Source organism: Nothoprocta perdicaria, unplaced genomic scaffold (assembly GCF_003342845.1).
Source record: "Nothoprocta perdicaria isolate Ctin4 unplaced genomic scaffold, notPer1 scaffold_224, whole genome shotgun sequence".
In the NCBI taxonomy this organism is placed as follows: domain Eukaryota; kingdom Metazoa; phylum Chordata; class Aves; order Tinamiformes; family Tinamidae; genus Nothoprocta; species Nothoprocta perdicaria.
This window is the reverse complement of record NW_020455437.1, coordinates 763,231-785,080: the sequence shown is the minus strand read 5'-3', so window position 1 is coordinate 785,080 and position 21,850 is coordinate 763,231.

Sequence of the window (21,850 nt, the reverse complement as noted above, 5' to 3'; positions counted from 1 at the left end):
CAGATTATAAAACAGTATTTCCATAACCAGTCGATTTTGTTTGGCTCAAACTAAAATTCTAGTGCTGTCTTTTCATTTATAACCGTGCTTTGTATCTAGGTTAAGGACTTTAAAGTATGCTAAAGATAGGCTTTTGTCCTCTACCTACTTGCTTTTCCCTCTCAATTACTGCTAAGGTCAGATCTTCAGCTGGTGGAAGGGGTGTCTCTCCATTAGCACCTGTAGGGTGTAAGACTTTTTACTTCATCTGCGGGCGAACGCCGCTCCTTGTGCCCCCTACTCTTAGCAAACCACCACAGGTCACTGCTCTGGAGATGCTCCTGGGCAACTTTCTGTATAATTCATGATTGCTTTCTGGAGCAAGTAATGCATTCTGCCCTTCCTAGGTGCCTTCAGTTATTGTGCGCCTTCAAAGGCAAAAAAAAAGTTTATTTTTTTCCTTTATTTTCTTTTATCTTTTTCTTTTTTTTATATATGTATTTAAGATAATCTATTTGCCCATCTTCCATATTCTACTTTTATCTTGTTTACTGCCTTTTACAATAGCGAGAAGTCACCTCCAGGTAACCTCTTTCATTTTAGTCTACTCCTTGGTAAGTAAAGATATGTAGCCTTTGGTTGTGTTGTTTGCTCTGCAGTTGAGCCATGCAGTTTTACTGTAAGAAAAAATATGCCAGGTTTTCTTCTCTTAGCAAAGCAAAATGGTGACATATGACCCTAAGAATGTCTCTATTTTTCCATGGGGTTTGAGCTGCCTTCTTATTCTTAAATCACCAGCATGCACCAACCATGACTCGTTATTTGCCAAGTAACTTTTATTGGACACCAATGCTTTGCCTGGACGTGGCCAAAGGGGTGGTGGGTCTGCCCAAGTGGGATCTGGATGGGATCACAAGAGCTGCTCCTTGAGGCGCTCAAGCACTTGGCACATGGGGCAGCTTGCAGGTGGTGGAGGGACAGGTGCCTATTCAGGCACAAATCTGTACCTCCAGTAAAGCAATGGGCTTCTCTAGGCAACACTGCTACTTTTTCCTTTTATTAATATTCGCCGTAGGAGGGGATTTTTAATGTATTTTTAAAATATTTATTTCCCCTTGTATTTTTAAAATATTTATTTCCCTTTATGTATCTTCTTTACTGTCCTCTACATAGTGTACAAATGATACAGTCTAGTGCAGTCTACCTACAAACACATCTTTTCTAAAAGAGTAAGCAATGTTTTTCCTAAGTTTGCTTGACATCTTCCTAAGCTTGTATCAGCTGCACTATTTTTTTTGTCCATTCAGTGTATGTGTAGCTTCTGATCCCTTTTGCTGCCATCCAGAATCCTTAGGAAAGGTTTACTTTTCACAGCATCACAAGATTTATTTCCCAGTGTGACAAGGAAGAAAATAAAYGAGATTCTGAACACTTTTTTTTTTTTTTTTTAAATCTGAAGATGAATCCTTTGCTTGGAAAAATAGGTTTACTTCCTGATGAAGGAGTGAACCATGGAGCCTGACGATGGAGTAGAAAACCCAGGAGATGTAGCCTGGAGATTGAGCTGTGCAGACAGATGTGCATCTATACATCGAAACTATGTAGACTTTCTAAAAAAAAAAAAAATTCCTTTTTTTTCTTTCTTTTTTTTTTTTTTTTTTTTGATGTGCTTAGACTTCCCAGGTCTAAGTCTTTACAGCATCTTATGCAGTACCTCTTGATAAGAAATCCCTTAGTCCATCCCACTGCAGAGGAGAATTATACTATTATTCCTTGCTAGGAATATGAGCAAAATAGGTTWATTCCAAGGTAATGGAGAGAGACAAACAAGTCTTAGCAAATGCTTTTGGTTTGTACTCAAAACCTACTACAAGAAACTGGGTTTGCGGGGTGAGATGCAAGTACTCATCAGTATTTTGGCAAAATGCAGCCCTTTATGGCTTCCAGGCAGCAGTTGTATGGACTTATAAAACATTTAGTATTAAATAGGTGAATAGCATCTCTCATTGAGCTCCCTTTTCAGCCAGTTCAGAGAGATCAGCTACCCTAGGGTGCAAACAGGAGACAAAAGTTAAATTCTCAGTCATATCCCAGAGGAATCTCTCTCATTCTCCACTGACCAAAGGGAAAGAGACTAGAAATAGCAGTCAGATCTAAGCTAGCTAATTTAAATCATCCCTCAATCCTTCAATTTTCACTGAAGTTAAACTTCGATCCGTTGAAAAGTCAATTTGCTATTACCATTATGATTCTCTGCTTCAGCTGCGTGCTACATAATGCAAATATGAAGTATGATTAGTGATAAGCATTTTACTCACAAGGAATGACAGGATGGAGCCTGTTGAAACAAGATGTCATCATCAAAAAAGGCAGAAATTTTTAAAATAATATTAAACTCAAATTGTTATGATGCTCTATTTAAAATCTGGCAAATATTTCATATTCTATAAAAAATATTCTGTTTTAATTCAAACTCTTCCATCCAAATAAGTAAGTAAGTAAGTAAGTAAGTAAGTAAATAAATAAATAAATAAATAAATAAATAAATAAATAAAGGCAGGGCATTAATGGAGCAAGACTGGGAGAAATTCCACGTGTGCTTTTCATAGGCACCTGCTACTGGCTATTGCCAGAGAAAGAGCAATCATCTGAGGGTACATTTCATGAGATTCATATTTCTAAATATCCTAAATATTTGCTTTCTGTCTTATAGAGTAAAATTAAAAAAACAAACACATAAAAAAATCAAAGGGCAGCTTTCCTAAATTTCATCAATTATGCACGAGCCACTTAAGACAGCCATAAATATACAGTGGAACTCCAGCAGGACTCCTGCTTCTGTTTGGGTTGCTACTTGATCACTGTGTGATATTTGTTTTGGCTTCATTGCGTGCAAGAAGAGATTTATATCATTCCATCTGGCTGCAGCCTGTTAGTCATCACTAGATAAAAGCTACCCTTAGAGCCTTTATTTAATGTAATACTATGCTGTATTATGAAGCCTTGCAAGTGGAGTAGCTGGAAATGCATACAATATACACTAGCGAGTCTAGCGCAGCCTTTAACAATGTTATCTGCCTTCYCCAATTAATATGTCCCACTTTAGCATTCTTCCCAAGTCCCTTCTTTCTTCTCCCTCTTTCTGAATTCTATACACACACAAATGTCATGTGGATACACACATACAATTTATTTGCCAGGCTGTCAGATAGGTATCCTCCCATTTTCAATGCCTAAGAAAAAAATGAAAACAACAACTTCATTGTCATTATTAAAACAGTCCTTAGCAGCCCCAGGAAGAGTAAGGGTCTCACTGTGCTAGGCACATCACACTCAAAGCCAATTCAAGGACAGTACCTGTCATCTCAGACTGAAAAAGAGCTTGACTTAACATCTTCTGGAATCAATGGAAAGACTTACACTGAGTTCAGTGGACACCAAATCAGGCTTTCAAGAGAAGACAAGATACAAGAAGTGGCTGATGGATATAGGCTTCACATTTGCTCGTACTTTGAGATGTTACAAGGAGTTCTGTCAAGTCATAGTTGGAAAAATCAACAATAAAACTCTACAACACCATCTCTAATCAAGTGCAAAGTAAGTGGAAATAGCAACAGTTGTAGCACAAAGTACTTCCAGTAGTACTTATTGCAGATCTGCTATCAACAAGTTAGGGCTACAGAGGATAAGAGCAAAGCCATTCGCACAACAGCTGAATTTGAAATGATTCTGCCATCACAACAGCTCCACTGGAAAGGAAAAAAAATAAAGTGAATAAAATGTAACCTCCTTTTAATCCTGCATGGCATTGCACCTTGCAGCCAGACCTCTTTGTCCCTAATGTGAATGCTTTGCTACCAGCCTCCAAAGGGCCAGCAGACATTCATGACAACACTAAGAAACTCTTTCAAAAGCATCTTCAAGGCCCTTAAAACCCAACGTGACCAGGACATGATGGGTATGTTGGAGAAGCAAGCCTCTTACGGCACATATTTACACATAAACCAGGTCCCCAGACTGTGACATAAAGAAATCATACGGCCAAGATGACCCAAGCCATGTACAGAAACTGTGTGTGTCTCCCTKTCCTATCCTCTATCTAGAGCATGGGGAAAAAGACTTAACACTCTAGACAGATACACAATAGAGTCATCTTTTTGCTCCTATTCTTAGCATGTATCCATCTTAAGCAGACTTCAGCCATGGTTACCATACAGGGAAGGGGAGAAAAACAAATGAGCCATTTGATCATGGTATCTTTCCAAGTTATTTCTCTTCTGCCTGGTGGCAGCACTTGCCACATCTCTACAGTCCAGTCACCCAAATAAGTACATGACCATTACTTATTGCTAAAAGCCCTCTAGTGCYACTTGAAGGCTAGGTGAATCCCATTACCCTCAGTTTTTATGGAGCAGAAGTACCACAGAAATAGTTATCAGGCTTGGAAACAATATGAGTACAGATCCCTCCAACATCCACSAAGGTCCACCAGTCTATAAATGTAGACTGACTCTTCCTGTTGACACCCATTGGAAATGTAGTTATGGGATGCTTTGGGTAGCATTTTCCTCTTAACAGTGGCTATGAACTATCCATTGTATTCCAACTTTCTCAAAACTACAGACTGATGTTTTGTGTGCATTTCCACAGATCACACACAGCATCCTCTTCCTCTACTGTGTAATCTGGGGGGATTCACAGCATTTCAATGGTTGCTGGGCTCCATTGATGGTAAAATGACCATCCAAAATGATGATCCACCATGAGCATCTCATGGTGGTGGAGGTGAGTTGATGCTCAACTTCTTCGCTTGCCATGTCCTTGGCTTAGGCAGATTTAGCCATTTGCCTGGGCTTTTACCTTGATGTGCCACTGATAAAAAGAGGAGAGTTAACCCATAAGCTCCTGTCAGATCAAGCACAGAGCACAAAACAGCTTTTAAACAACAAGCATTAAGAAACACAAGATTAGCTAACCCCGTACTTCATTCTGAGGGATTTCTGACAACTTCTTCAGGGGACTTGTGTMTAAATACCTCAGGGGAGGCAGTGAGGAGGAGGGGGGCGGCCTCTTTTCAGTGCTGGCCAGCGACAGGACTAGAGGAAACAGCCACAAGCTGAGGCACCAAAAGTTCCACAGGAACTTRAGGAMACATTKCTTGACAGTGAGGGTGMCAGAGCCCTGGAACAGGCTGCCCAGGGAGGTTGTGGAGTCTCCTTCTTTGGAGATCTTTAAAACCYGCTTGGAYGCAGCCCTGTGCCASGTGCTCTAGGTGACCCTGCGTGAGCAGGGGGGTTGGRCTAGATGACCTCTGAGGTCCCTTCCAACCTTMRGCATTCTATGATTCTATGACTTTTGAGCTTAGGTTAAGTGACTGTTTAAGAAAAGACATTGAAATAGGCATTGAATCTATATGGAGATACATAAATTCCTGAAAAACAAACAAACAATCAAACAAAAAACTTATCCTTTGTATTCTTGTCTTGGTTCTTCCAGCTAGCTTCTCATTTCCTGGGGGAGAAGTGAAAATAAAAATTAAAATGTTATATTAAAGAGAGGAAAGTAGATACCATCAGAAACCAATTCACAGAGCTGAGCAATTGTTGAATAGAAGAAGTTATTTTACTTATTGAGTGTCCTTTTAGGCACAATGGTTTACATTTTAGATAATTCAGTGTATCAACTGTGCAACAAAAGTAATTCAATGATACCATTTCCAGTCTTTGAGCAGAATGGTTCTTAATTGCCAAAGAGACATTTTCCTTCATATCTCTGCATCTGTACTTCATGATTTTTGTACTGTGAGCCTCGGAAAATTGCAGCTCTTTCCTGATTAAGTGCTTAATTGTGGTCAGTGCTTTTCAAAGTATTTTCAGCAGTTAGTTTAAGTTCCACTTCAGACACACGCTGTTATCGACTTCTTTATCAACTCGCACAATTTCTCTGCATCAAATGCTTTCTGAAGTATACTTGGTGGGCCTTGATCACATCACTGTTTCATAGTGCCTCAAGTGGAGAGCCACATGACCAGAGTGCTGGACAGCGCTCGATAGCCCTGGATTCCAGCAATCCATTTTTCTACCAGGAGACCAAGCAATTCCCTCAAGGCCTTTTTTTATCTGAAGTGGCACAGTTGCACTTCACCTTGTAAAGCAAAAGTATAATTGACAGGCTGCACTCCCACCAGCCTGGAATGCCACATGCCCAGGCATCCCCCATGTGATTGATACCATTTCAGTAATCTGCTGTCTGCTTTCTTCGTGCCAAAGAGCGGAAGCTTAATCAGAACATGTCTTTCCCAACCTCTGAAGGAATTCAGCTATGATTTGTAAACCAAGAAATAGATACCAATTTAAGATCTTCTTAACAGCAGAGAAAAAAAAAGTGAATTAAGTGGTATAAGCATTTCCCTATTCAGATCCCAAATTTTGGTCTGAATTAGGCTATGCATTGTGCAATGGCTAAAATGAGTGTTCCTCAACTCCTAAGAGGGTGACCAAGTTGCTGATTCAATTTCTTGCAGCATGGGAACTTCCCTAAATTCTCAGAAGTCAAATTTCTATTTGCCTGCTCTGGAAGGCTTACTYATACTGAAACACACTTTGGACAAGGCCTACAGGCAGAATAGGTATGGGTGACCACTCACCTGAGATTCTCTCCCAGGGTTAGAGATAAATGACCAGGTGTTGTCATGTATTTCATTTTCAGAATATGACCTGAAAGCACAGAAATAAGATAGCAAAGATAGTATCTGCCTCTGTAGACAACAGTATCTACTTCCATTGGGATGCTGGTCATCATGTTGTTTATGCACCTGTGATACAAGCCTTCACTTCAGGGTAYAGCTGTAGCTGAGGATGATCTACACCAGACCTGTAGGAAAGTTGCTCAAATAGCAAAGTTTGATTAGTATTAACCTTTCAAAATAACATCACAAATGCTGGCTGGACAACAGCAGACCAGCCACCCCAGTAGATAACCAACTACCACTCACAGTTTTATCCCTGTCTCTTAGAAGACAGTGAGAACTTACTGATGGAGGATCTGAATTTCTAACTTCAAASCACTAGGAAGCTAAATGTGATGTCTGACACTTTTCTAAAAACCTTACATTAAAACTCCCCTGGTCACCATTACATTTTAAGACTTCCATTGCACGTTATAATGTTGTAAACTATCAAGTGTAAATTACTGTCTAGACATACATTATGAAGTTTCGTAGCAATGTGATAAAAATCACATTGACAGGACCTTACAAACAGAAAGAATAATCTCAGTGCAGTTCAGAAATACTCCAGTTCGGGCAAATCTATTGTAAATCATCTCTTGCCCTAATCCTTACCTACAGGCATCTGAGCAATCACCTTGCAGCTAAGACAAGTGAAAATGGCTACTCATCTCTCCCAGTAATTCACATGAAACTGGACCCTTTGGACAAGAAAATTGTTCAATTTATTTACTCATCACAAAAACCTGGTGCTTTCATCCATTTCAAAAACAGTATTAAGTCGTACGTCTTTTTGCTTTCAAGCAATGTGAAATAGGTCTACGTCTCATAATGCTTTAGACTCAACAAACATAGAACTTCCCATCCCCTTTTTTTATGCCCACATTCCTTATACCTTTGGTTCATGCAAACATCTATTAAGGTTGCTAATATAAATGAAATATTTGTCCATGCTAGGGGGCAGCAAGAATCAACAAGGGACTTCCTATTGCTTCTGGTAGCTTTGTACAGAACTGAAACTAGGCTGAAGGAGCTGAAAAACCACTAATACAAGTAAATATGATGGCTACTCACAGGTCCAAGGCAAGACTTGGGATCGCCCCAGTATCCAGTTCAAGCTCTAGTGATGGTCATATGAATTTGAGCCCACCTCAGCCTACAGCAAGACTGTTCCTTGCATTGCCATGTAAGGACAATCAAAGGCAGACACAACTGCTGGAGCAGTTCCAGCTCCTCTCCTTAGAATCAGTTGGGTTCTCTCTCTATTTTATGTGACTTTGTAAGAAACTCTTGAGAGAGGAAATAAAAAAAAAGTTTAGTGGCTTCTCAGCATCACTGTGGCTTTGAATTTTGTGAGTCAAAAAGCCATGGCTAAGATCAAGTTTCTCTCTGGAAGTCCTGAGATGTCTCAATGAGCTGAGTCCAACTGCACAGTTCTAGGAAGTTTTTTTTTTTATATACATATAAATTAAATGTCAGGAATTCAGTCAACTAGACCTACGGTATACATTTGACAACGAAGTCTTGAAGAACCTCATCACTTTCTGAGCACTTCATTATACTTGAGCCAATTAGCACCTAGGTCTGCTCTAGGTCTGGGAGGAAAAGAAGTCTCCTGCTCTTGGAAAACCCTGCTCAGTAMAAGGCATCTTCAGAGAGATGCACAGAGTAAAATCACTTTGAGAAGACTCTCTCTTACCATGCAATCTATGGTGACAGGAGAAAGCCCGGCTTCAGTGAGAAGAGAGGAAACCTGAAGCATATTTCCCATAACACAGCCACTGTGCCCATYTGGACATAAAAACAAAGGAATACATTGTTTTTAATAGGTATCTTGGCTGTTGATTCAATAATTTTACCAGTGCAGCCTGGAATTTAATGGCCTTTTCCAAAAGATTCACAGCACTTGAGATTGCTCTATGAAGTAGYCATGGTGTCCTGGCTGCTCTATGGTCAAAGAGGAGAGATCAGTCCTTCCAAGAGCAACCCAAAGCATTAATTTGGGAGCCTCTCCCTGCACTGACCACATATAGATCCCCCAAGCAGAACTGCCCTGCTCTGCTGCCCTGTTTTGTGCCCTGTTTCCTCCTGTCAAAGCATGGGTCATTCTCAAGGGCAAGGCATAAAGATTCAAGTTTTCAGTTTGGGGAAAACTTCAGAAGGATAATGCTTCTGAGACAGCAGATGATGTTGAAAGTGGTGCCACAGGCCAATGTTCGGATGATGGAGTCACTCACAGTTAATATGATAATATTTTCATTTCATTGTACATGAGAAAAGATAATTACTTTCAGGATTTAAGAACTGAATGTGTTGATCCAAATGTAATCTCTGTATTTTAGCATTTAATTATTACATTAGAAATACAAATGTCAATGGGCTGTAGTAACCTAAGCTGTCAGGGAAAGAAAATAAAAAAGGTTTTTTTTTAAGATTATAGGACAGAAAGGCAAAACCCACAAGGAACTTTAACTTTTTTTATTTTATTAACATTGTTACTTCTGAAAAACATTTCAGGAGCTGAGGGCTTTTGTTTTTCCTTAAATGATCCTTTTGTGATCTAGTAAACTAGTAAACTAGTAAACTAGTAAACTAGTAAAAGTAGGGAGAATGCAACATTAGCTTTCATAAACGTGATTTAGAAACATATATTTTCACTATTATTACTATTTTATTGCCCTCATCTCCCATGGTTGGGGCAGGACAGGTAATACTACCTTTAGTCCATACCAAGCAGATTGCCAGGGAAACCTGTGAATTTGGGACACAGGCAATTCACAGGCAATTTTGGTGTTAATTCTTTTGTGGAAAGACATTACTTTGGAGGATCCTGGCTACCTCATTCACTAACAAATAATAAATGTCAGCTCTCTTGACATTTATTGTGGAAAACAAAACAAAGTAAAAAAAAAAAAAAAAGAAGAAGAAATGAACAAAACAGGCAAGGAACCATCTCAGCTAGGTTACTGGGGGAAGGATGCAGTGATGGAGACAGTCCTATTTGGCAAAGTCCCTTTCTTTACTGTAGAGGCCAGCTCCCTTGTATCACTTTACTTCTGCTAGACATCCAGGTCCTTTCCCTCTCTCTTCCAYCCCTTGCAGGTGCCCAGGCTTCTTGAAGACCTAAGCTTCAGACGGGCACTTCCACAAATCATGAGACCTGCCCCCAAAAATGTGAATTAATTTTAAAATTCCAATTGTCTCCAATTGTTGGGAGTCTTCTCAAGAAGTAGATGGTAAGAGGGTTTTTTTTGGAAATGCAAAGAGTTAGATGTCATATATCCTTACAGAAACCTTACAGAAAAAGTCCTCAATTTGTAGTGGTGGATGAATAGAAAGTTCTGCAGCTCCTCTAAGCTTAACCAACCAAAAAATAAAACCACACCAATATTTTTCTACAGCCCCAGGAATACAGTACCTGGAGACTTAGGAAAAAAAAAWTCTTTCATTAGATAAGTGCAAGTCTGTAGCATTGGACAAGAAGATCTGAATAGCAGTCTTTGGTCTCTTTCCAATTTTATTTGCTTTACTACACATCTAGAAGAGAAACAGAAGATTCTCTCAGCAGAGAGGAAGAGGAAACCTGAGCACATCAAGATAAAAAGAACTGAAGATCTTTGCCATTTCTTGATGACCTAGACCAGGAAATAAAATAAATAAAGAAATAAATAGTCAATCTTATGTCTTTCTCTGGTGCTTTATTTCATTTCTCTAACTCCACATTGAACCCCTTTTCTCTGTTATTCTAAACCTCCTAGCTAATAAATTGGCCATGCAAAGACTTTTCTTTACACCCTGGCCCAATTCATTGGCCATAATAGAGCACAGTACAGCTATCAACTCATTTAGAAATGGAGTATTGTCCTCCAGGAAGAGGCTCCCTATCCTGAACGTATTGATAAAAGCATCCGATGGACTAGAAGCCAAGCCTGCTTGTAGTAGTTAATAACAGGAGCGCGCCGCTGAGGATTGATTCAAATCGTTATGATTTGCGGCTGAACAAGCTATTGCCTTGATTTCCCAGCAAAGTTCAAGTTTGCAGCAGGCTGATTAGTCCCGCTACCGCTCCTGAAGCACCTGCTGTTGTATGAAATTTTATTAAATTGCCAGCTCCGACAGCTATTCCAAGTTTGTGTGCCTCCCTGCAATTGATGGCAGCAAAATAAGGAAATAAAGGAAGCGGGAGGGAGAGGAACTCTTTTTGTTAAGGTTCCCTCTTTTCAATAAAATGTCAACTCCATTATATAGATGTCAATTCCATTACTGTAATGCTCCTTCTATAACCTCACCATCTAACTATCTGCGCATAAAGCAAGTTTCTCAAAGGAAGTGCTGAGGGCAAACATACTCACTACATGTTTCCATCTGATTAAGAAAGTGTCTGTTCTCTTAAATATTGGTTTCATAAACACCTCTCAGCGGGAATGCTGTTTTCATTATTCCACTTCCCAAGCGATCTTTGGCACCAAYGAAGAAGAACCTACTCCTGACCCGCAAAGGCCTGCAGTGGTCACTGGAAACATGATTTAACAGCAACGCCTGTCATGACAATCTGCACCAAAAACCATGAAAAATGAAAGAAGCAACGGAGAACCAACTGCACTGGACTCCTGCTCTTGGGCAGGTAGGTAGGTAAGACATTTGTGAGGTGCTACCATTCCTTTGAGGGATCTACCCTGGGCAAAAGTCTTCAAAAAGCTGCACAATCTCAAACCTTCCACAGTTCAGTATGTGCAGAGAGCACACCAGAGCTTTAAGCTTAAGAATAGCTTCATGAAAGGCAATGAAACCCTTGATGGTCTTGGATAGATCTGTGAGTTTGAGATCAAGGTAAGAGCATTTGGGAAGAGAAACCAGGCGCTGTTTATGAGCACCATTTCCAACAATATAATTATCTCTAAATATATATATATCTCCACATTATGCTTTCCTACTCTGTAGCTATGAGAAGCAGTTGCTCTGTCAATCTGAAGTTTGTTGACTCTACACATCAGTATGAAGACAAAGATGAGTACATATTTAAAAAAGAATAAAGAAATCCATTCCAGAATGGAAGTTGTTTAGATAATTGATTTCCCTTGGACTTAGAAGCACTAAATAACACCCACTGAGCCACATTTCTAAGATAACCTTTTGCTTCAAGTCTCTCTTCCAAAGGATTGGCCTTTGACAAAGGCATCTTTCAAAGTGCAAATCTAGCAAGCTTTAAGCCAGCTCGCAGGTAAGACCTTTCTGAAAGAATACAATGATGATTCCTCAAGCAATTATTTTTTTCTTAGTATCCTTTGCATAGAGAAAGCTAATTAACTGCCTGCCAGGTTTTGTAGATTCAGAGTAAAAAATGAAGTAGTACAAATGTCATAATTAATTAGCAGTTTAATGCTAGAATGAACACAGCAAAGGTGCTATAAATATTCAAGCAACAGGACCTACCGACCAGTGTATGCCAGCTGTGCAAGCCTGCCCCACCGTGACTGTTGCTGGGGATGTCGCATGCCCAGAACTGCACAAGGGGCTCCCAGATCACCATCTATTATCAATAAGCTCAGCCAGAATCCCAGAGGATGAAGAAATTCTCCATAATTCGTACTGTTAGCCATTCTCCCCCATTGAACAACACAGCAGAACCTTACATCCCTGTTTGTACTAATTAGATCTACGTGTGGTTGGGTTCCTAGGATCTGTACTGGTTTCCATAACTTGAAAACCTAGAGAGCTGAGGCCACACATGCTGGGGCTTTTTTTTTTTTTTTTTTTTTTTTTTTTTTTTTTTTTTTTTTTTTTTTTTTCTCATTAAAAGTGCAAAAACATTCAAGATAGCAGACATAAACTATCTTCATAAGGCATCTTACCCCACAATTCATTTCCCAGGATGCACATATCGAGACATTCCCATTCTTTCCAAGCAGATCTGAAACCATTGCAGCATAAGCCTGCAAATACCTCATAAGGGTGACTGGGAACCCCATTCCCACCTCCCCAGAGCCCCATTCCCCACTTCCACCAGATAAGGTCCCCAGCAGTCTGGAGAATTACCAGCTTGCCCCATGTACAAATGCAGCCGTCGGAATTAGAGCTTGATCCAACTTCACACCTTATAGTGGACACGCARCTCCTTGAAGAGAGCAAAACAAAATCAAAGTGGGCTCTTAGCAAGAAGCAAACTATAAATCTGGTAGATAGACAGAAAACTCAATGACAGTCCACTGATTTGCCACTTAGGTCAGACCGGTGATATGACCATGGGGACAGATTGGTGTTCGTAGTTTTACTCTGTGCTAAGGGCTGAGTGGGTTGTTTTTGAAGAACAAAATCCCCAAAATATAAATAAATAAATACATAAATAAATAATAAAATAAAAGCAACSATATGTTCCAATCAGCCCCAGCACTGAGGAAAGAGTGTTGTCCTTCGTTAACTGAATGCTGTAATCAACATATTTGCTTCTTGAGGAGACAGCCCAAATACCTGACTGCCCTACAAGGGACTTAAGAGCATATCCTACTTGTATTCATCCCAGTATAGGATGGGTCTGGATTAGAAGTCTTGGAGACCTGCTGCAGGTTTGGGTCAGGCCAGCTACACCCACAAGCAGCAAGCCAGGCACATTTCCCACTCCAAGTTTCCTAAGGCTCTGGAACAGAGCAGGGTTACAAGGAACAGAAAACAGTAGAGGAACTTACACGTGTCTGTGTTGATGTCCTAAARAGCTCACAGCTCCTTCCAGCTCCCCCATCCTCCATGAGAACTTGCAGGACTTTTTTCCAGGGCTAAAACGTAAACAAACAAATGGAAAAAAAAAAAAATCTGCAAGGCACCAGCCTCCAACGTGCCCTTGCCAGCAGTGCCATTGTCACGGTCTGCTCTGCTCCGCTGGTTAGTGGAAGGCAATGTTTCTGTTTATGTGTTTTTTTTTTTTTTTTTTAATACCACTATCGTTTTGCAGAATGCAACTCCATGGTGACAAGCACCACTGGGGAACCTGTGACACACAAGGGTCATAGTCTGTACAGCATATACGGCAGCAAGGGAAGAAAAACAATGAACCAGAGCAGCAACCCAATATGTGAAAAAAAAAAGGAAAGCCTTGAAGATGAGATAACACATAGCATAAAAGAGAAGGTCTTAACTTAAGTTTCTTCTTCTTCCTTTTGKTTTTTTTTTTTCTTGTTTTTGTTTTTAACTTAATAAAGTAATTTATTAACATCGTGCGGCCACATCAAATTGGATGCTTAGTTCAAATAGCAAACTTCTGCTTCCCCCATTCGGCCTCAACATGTCTGGCCCATCTTAATGGCATATTTCAATACTTCAAAAACATCCCCTTTCCGCCTTTCTTTCAAAGTATTGCCTCCTGTAGGTGAGAGCAATGAAATACTGGCTTATCTGCATTCTCAGTCATTAGACATTAAGGTCCAAGGTTCTGTTTAGATCAACCTGTACATGCGACTCCTCAGGATATAGCAGCATTTCCTACACCTGGGAAGGCATGAACCAAGCACTCACCACCTGTAGCCTTTCAGAAGTCATCAGAGGTAATTTTCCTAGGAAGCAGCTTTAGATTCAGGCAAAGAACAAAGGTGGATACAGCTGTGGAGAGTTCTGTGGAGAAGACTTCCATCCAAAGTCAATAGGGAGACTGTGCCACTCTCTGTAAGAGCTTGCCTTAGGATAGATACCTTAAGGTATAGGTTAGATACCTTAAGTTAGACAACATAACGCTCCTCCATCGGGGTTCTTATCCGGTATCAGGTAGTAGGGCTGCATGAATTCCCACCTTGCAGGAAACCTGACCTTCCATCTGTACCTAGACAAAAGGAGACACAGCAACTCTGGTCATGACAGCACACAGACTTTTAGAGCAGAGTCAAGATCCCTTTAGGCAGTCCCCTAGTGCTACCTGCCTACAGGGATAGATGCACACAGGATACCTGTCCTCAGTTACACAGATGCAGTGACCCAGAGCCATTCCTTTCCCAGTTGAAGATCATCTCCCATCCCACCACCCATCCTGCCACCTCCTCTCACCTGCCTGTCTCTTGTTGACAGCCCTCCATGCAATTTTCCATCCACAGGACCCCAGTTCATTTCAGTTAATTATTTTCAAGTATGGCTTCTTGAGCCCTGATGTCTAATACTTTAAATAACATCTCGCATGCATCAGTCTCCCTCTGTGTATCCATTTTGTAATTTAATTAAAAATTAAAAAGCTCAGACTTGTCTGATAGAATTTCTTCTTTAGTAAAGAGTGCCTCTTGCTCATGGCTTCCTTTTCCCCTTTTGATACCTTAAGGATTTTTCCCTTCCTCTGAATATTTGTTCTTTTATTCTGCATCTTTCAATCTCCCAGTTGCAGGGGGAGAAACTGTTGTAATTGCCTAACATCTGTGACCCCACAGAGATTTACCCACAAATCAGGGCTTCAAAAACCACATTGAGAAAAGTTAGTTCAGGATCCAGCATGCCATATGCAAGGGAAGGCTAGGCAGGATGCCTTCTGCAAGGTGCTCTTGTGAGATGATAAGCCAGCAGTGCCAGCTGTCACTGTCACAGGAGCTGAAGATCTAGTCCATTGCAGTCATCACCAGCATTGAGGGGAAAAGCTCAACCCTTTGCTCTACCATTGTCTTTGCTCTCTGGATCCCTCTGGTTCAAAGGACATGGGGAGAAATGCTGGGAAGCTCATAAGCTGTTAGAAGTACTGCTCTATTATTACGTAGGAATATTCTATCATTTCTCCTCTCCAAGGGAAACAGACTCTGAGGAAAGGAAGAGAGAGGCCAATATTCCTATCCTTTTATGCGCTTAAAGAGGCTTCCTCCACAGATTTTTCCTTGCACGAGGAATAAGCACTGATTAAGAGTGTGACTGCCAGAAAGTCTTGACACCCAAGTAAAAGAGACATTATGGCTTCAGCAACAAAGTCTATTGAGCGTGTATAAATAGGCATAGATATCACCTCCAAAAAGGGTTAGAAAGAAGATCTGAACTTGCATTTCTCCTCTTGTTAGAATAAAATCAGGAACCAGCCTCAGGAGACTCGGTGCATCTTCTCTCCCAAGAGATCTAGCCACCGGACTCTGATAAGGATTACGTTCATCAATAAGTTTGGTCCATGCAACAAATTAGGGGAATTTCATAATGCCAACAGAAATTAATAGAGAAAAGAAAGAAACAAGATCACCTGGGTAAAGCAACTCCTTCTGAACACTCAGGGAAGAGTCTATAAACTCTCATCTCAGCAGTGAGCCCCATTTTGCTCTCATAGCTGGGAGTGGTGAAGAACAAAACTTACCTCTGGGTTCCACTGAGGAACACCCTTTCTGCTCCCATTTACCTCTCAAGGCCAGCCCAGATAAGTCCTCCCTTAAGGCTATTTGATTGGCCTTCTTCTACTTAGCAAAGGGGAAAGCAGAAGGATGTCAAATCCCAGCTTTAGAACTGGATGATATTTGCACAGAGGCACCCAAGATCACTGCACAGCTAACACACACACAAGGCTTGGCTCACCAAAATAGTGCCAAGGAGAGGACCCAACTTCTAGACTCCCCAGCCTGTGCTCAATAATGTGGACCTGCTTCCCGTCAGAAATGCTTTTGCTCTCTCCAAGACTCAGGATTTGCACAAAAGTATTGCTCAGGAACGCTCCTGCCTATGCTAGTCTCCTCCTATTAGGACTCATTTTCTTCCCCCTTTTGGTTGCCACCTTGTACTGCTTAGCCTTTCAGAGTGGAGGTTCAAAGTAACTATGGTTACTTTGAATTGTGTACAGAATATTATTCTGATTTCAAAGGTAATGGAAAGGCTCCTTCAGGAAGTCTCTTTACTTTGTGATTTCCTCACAGACGTTACATCTTAAACATCACCCAAAGAGTCACCTTGACCACACACTGACATAAGGATGCCAACAAAAGAAATCAGGAGATGTCTCCAAATGAGTATGGAAGTTTTTTAATGTTTTTCTTCTYTTTTTCTTTTCTTTCCAATGAAAGCCCATGTGAYGCTAAATGCCTATCTGCACTTTTGCCCACAGCCAAATCTGTAACTATCTTTGTCTAATTTCTGAACATACTATTCAGACTGCATATTGGCAGCCTTTAACACCTTAATCCTTCATCTGACTATGAAAGAGTTTACGTAGTTTGCTGCATAAACTGTTTGCAACTCAGACTCCTGAACATGCATAAAGCCTGGCTTTTATGTTCTTTACGGAAGGAYATCGACAACCTTTCTTTCCAGCCAGGGTTTATGATTTCAATTTACTGAGAATGAAGCATTTATTGGCATGACTTCTACAGAAATGTCATGCTTTTTTTTTCATGTGTTTATGGACTACAAAGCCAATACTTCAGGTGCAGTAAAAGTTTTGAGGATTAAAASAGTTAGAAGGAACTGACTATATCCAGAAGTCCCATTATGTGTTGTCCTCTCTAACAGTGACACGCACAGCTGTGAATGTGTCCTTCACCTGGAGATCCATTGGATATAACAAATCCTGACACCACCTGAGCCAATGTTTCACAAACTGGCAGATATTTCAGACCTCACCAAGGAGTTGGACCCTGTTTTTTCCTGACCTAAGCACAAGAGAGGACAGACATGAGGGGACCAAAAGTGTTTTTTATCATAAATCATTAAGTAAGTAGGTTTAGGGGAAGCACTAAGCCTTCTTCAACACAGGGAAGGTATCACACAGATTTGAGTAGCATTCACATCTATAGAAAGAAAATCTCTCTTGGAGGACAGACCAGGACAGGAGGGATATCATTAAAATTCACTCTAGCACCACAAAAAAAAAAACAAAAAAAACACCCTAATGGAATCTCAATCTCTTGTGTTTGCACTCAATCAAATTGCCAAGGAGCATGGAGATGTTCAATAACTGCTGTGCTGGTACCAAGAAAACCCAGGCYAGACTTTTCTTGCAGGAGGGTAATTGAAAGAGGCTGAAGGGGAATCTATCCCCAAGAAGGGAAGAGCCGGGAAGCTGTTCACTTTCCCAWAGAAGATCCATCCCCTTTGTTGGAGACTGGTGTACACAAAAGCAAGGCTCCCTCCATAGTCAGGGGAGATGGAGAAGACTCAGCAGGCACAGAAGGATATGTTGGACTGACAGATTTAACTTAAAAAAAGATCTCCTCTTCCAAAGATAGAGGAGAGAGATCTACTGGGAGTAGATCACTGCACAGACCATGAGCTTTCKCTTGACAGAAACTTTGCGCCAGCAAATCTGAAGACACTGGACACTTCTCTGGGGCTTTTKTAGCCCAACAGGTCCACAGGCAGCAGAGTTGGCCCCTACAGCCACATCTTCCAACCGCCCACTGCAGGAGGCAAAGTAGGAGGGTGGTCAGAGCCCAACGCMTGTTTTGGGGCACCACATGGTCTTCCCAAGGGGAACCTTCTAAACTTGCAAGTCTCCATGCAGAAGACAATGAAGACYTGCTCCTGATGATGGTCAACATCTGTGAACCCATCTGTGCACCTGTTAGCCCTCCACCACTCGTCTGTCCATAGCATCTAGCCCAGACCCACAGGATTTGGCAGGATACAGGACCAGCATTAGGTGAAATCAATGTATTCCTTGCTAAAAGGACCAGCAACGGAGCTCAGAGAAGATTCGGTCCAACCACCAACCCAGTGAGTATTTCTGGTAGGAGGTCACAAATCCTGTGATGTTTAACACCTTTCCCAGTAATTTGGAAGAAAATGTGAATGGACTGCTGGGGTTTTCAGCCAGCCCTTCAAAATAAGCCAAGCTGTGTGAATAGTCAGTTGCCAAAGCAGGGTCAGCGAGCGCACAGGAGCCCTGAGATACTGCCACGCTCTTTCTGCCCTCAATTACTTCTTACTCACCTGATTTCTCCTGCAAAGGGGGGACTTGCCCCCACCCAGACTCTGGCATTAAGGACAACATCTTCAGTGGTTGCTTTCTGCCTCCTAAATATCTTTCTTTCCGTATGAACAAGCCATTTCACGGCACTTAAAGCGGCTAAATCTGAGGTTTTAGGTGGAAATKATTTTAGAATGCCCTGGAAACCCCCAGGTTTCTTTTTCTAATCTAGTGACCTCTTTAGAAAGCAATTCCTCAAGTTTCCATTTGTGAGCCCCTTTTAATCTCCGAAAATTATCAATGAGAGTCGAATCAAGGCAAACTGCCCCGGTCGTGATCACAATGTGGTAACTCCGCAATGAGCCGCTATCACTGATTATTTGGGGAAAAAAAAAAGAATAGAACTATTGCTGCTAGGCGAGCTGCCACCGAAATAAATTAGCATTTATACCAGATTATTGAAAACCACTAACAACAGGGAAAAAAAATCAGCCTCTATCTATATGTCAATTGTATCCTACCAAGGTCAATACCTCTGCTGTAATAGACACAGGCAGAAAGAGCAGGAGTAACTTAGCTGTGAAAATGAGGCCGGCATGGCCAAAATCGCCCGTGATTATCAGAAAGACCAAGTGAGCGATGAAATGACACTGGCCACTCGCAGGGCTTTAAGTAATGGTGACCTACCAGGGAAGGTTCGTCATTGGGAAGCTATCAAATAAGGCAGGAAAATTAAATAATAATTTGATATTTAGTAATATATAGGTTTTTTAAGACACCAAGAAATAATAATTTGATTTCTTGGTGTCTTAAAAAAAAAATCACTATGTGCCTTATTTCATAATTTTWAAAAAAATCTTTTAAAATTATAGAAATTGCTTGAATTCCATAAACTTTATCTTTCCAGGTTTTGGGAGCACATGGTCCTTTTCTGCATGTCCCTTCCAGGTAATGATGATTAAACTAGAAAAATATATATTCAATAAATGAAGTTGCTCTGAGAGAGGGGGAGTTTTGTGCWTTTTTTGCCATATTAATTGAGGGATTTTTGTTAGCATTGCTCAAGCACAGTCGAATGAATGGAAACATTTTCTCCCACCAGAAAACCCAGGGAGGCTGAAGCTGGGATGAAATGCAGCCATGTATTAGTTTTCTGCTAAAATAAAATAGTGAAGTAAAAAAAACCCTAGATGTTTCATTTGCATGAAACCAAAGAAAGAACCAAATATGGGGCATCGTCTTTGCAAAAGTGCTTTGTCTCAGTGAAGCTGAAGCACCTGCTTTGAGAGGGATGCAAGTCCCCATTGCAACGTAATCATTTTTGTTAAAAAAAAAAAAAATGCACCATGATTAAAAAAGAAAGAAAAAAAAAAAAAAAGAAACATTACAGATTTTGCCAAAATTTCTCCCAGCTTTCCAGCTTTTCTTCTTTCCCTCCTTCTGTGTTTCTTTTCTCCTGCGTTTCTCGGGCCGCTTCCTGCCGCGTTGCCGCTGCGGATTCAGGCTCCCGCGGAGGCACCGCGGCCGCTCCACGCAGGAGCTGCGGAGCCGCTGACAGAGAGCCCGGATCCAGCCTTCAAGCGGCCCTGGGCAAACACACCCCTGAACCGCGGCCGCTGCACCCAGGGGACCCCCGCAAAGTGAAATTCCTAGAGCCGGAGGCTCCTTTGGTACCTCCGTCCTTCGGAGGCTGCAATTCCCATCCCGAATTTGCCCAGCCTCAGCGTTGCCTGTTGCTCTCCTGCTCTTCCTTCCACTTTTCTGCTCGGCTGGAGCAAATTGTTCTTATTTTGTCCCCCCCCGCATGGAACAGGGGGTTAAATCCAGCCGCTCGCGGGCAGCGGCTGGAGGTGTCCGTGCGTTAGCGGTGCCAGGTCCCCGGCCGCCCCGCGGCTCCCGCCCCTTTCTCGGCCKCATCTGGGACAGATCCTGCTCCCAAGGCCCTACTGGGAAGGATGGAAACACGGCCGGGGTGGCGGGGGGGCATCTCCTGGCCGCCAAGGAGCGGTAGGAGCAGATGGAGCCGGTGTCTCGAGAGTCCCCGGCGTGGATCCTGACGGAGCATCGAGAAAAACACCACAGCAGGACTGTTCTCGTGGCTTTTTAACTAAAATTCGTGACAGGATTCTTTAAATATATATAGATATTTAAATGTAGATATTTAATCTATAAATATCTATCTAAATATGGATATTTAAATATAGATATTTTATATATATTATATATATATTTGTGTGTGTAAGGGAAATAAAAATGAGTGCAAGCAGCAGGAATTCTGCTCAGACTTTGGAAGGGAAAAATAGGGAATGGAATAAAGTGCTGGCAGATCAGCCAGCAGCACCCGCCATGCGTGTGAGGGTCTGCTCATTCCTTGTGATTTTAGGGGCATCGGGGCTCGATAGATTTAAGGGGGGATGGTGGGRAGGGGAAGGGAAAGGGGAAAGGGAAGGGAACGCATCTGCATGCACAGGTCGCATGAACAGGGAGCTCCCCCTGCGCACGGCGGTGCTTGGATGGACACGGGGCTGAGCGGGGGTGCAGGCTGCCCGGCCGCCCCGTCTCACCGCGCGCACGAAGGAGGCAAAAAGATGCAAAACCCGCCCGAAAGGGGCAGCCCCCCCGCACTGCCCGGCCGCACCGGTGTCCGCAGCCCCGACGGCGCCGCCGCCCCGCGGCAGCCGGGTGCGGGTGCGGGGGGGTGGGTTGGCGGTGCCTCGGCTCCTTCCCAACTGCCGCCTGTGCCCTCCCTTCCAAAGGACCTTAGGGACGTGTGTCCTCCCYGCCGCCACCTCCCAGGGCCGTTGGACAAGCCCCACGGGGACATTTCGTTGTCACCAAAGGAGGGCTGGCGAGGGGAGCAAACGAAAAAAACCCCTCGGCAGCTGCCGCCGCCCCGCGGCAGCGCAGCCGGCGCCCTGTGGCCTCGAGCCCCGCGAGCGGAGCCGTCGGGGGGGCGCTCGGCGGCTGCCGGGCGGGGGGCACGTGCGGAGGGGGCGGCCCGGGGGGGGCGGGCAGGTACTTACGGGTGCGCGGGGAATGCTCGGCCGGGCCGGGGGCTGCGCGGAGCCGCTTTGGCGCTGTCCGGGCCGGCCGGGCTTAAGAGCCGTCGGCGCCGGGACGGACAAAGGCCGGCGGGAGGGGGCGGCCGTGGTGCGGGGGGACCCCCGCGGAGGGGGCCCCGTCGGCGGCGGGAGGGACGGGGTGGCCGTCGTCGGGCAGCGCTCGCTCCGCCCCCTCCGCGTCTGGCGTAAACCTGGCGCGGGGCTAAAAGAAACGGCGAGCTACGAGAGGCGCCCCGCTCCGCGCCGCGC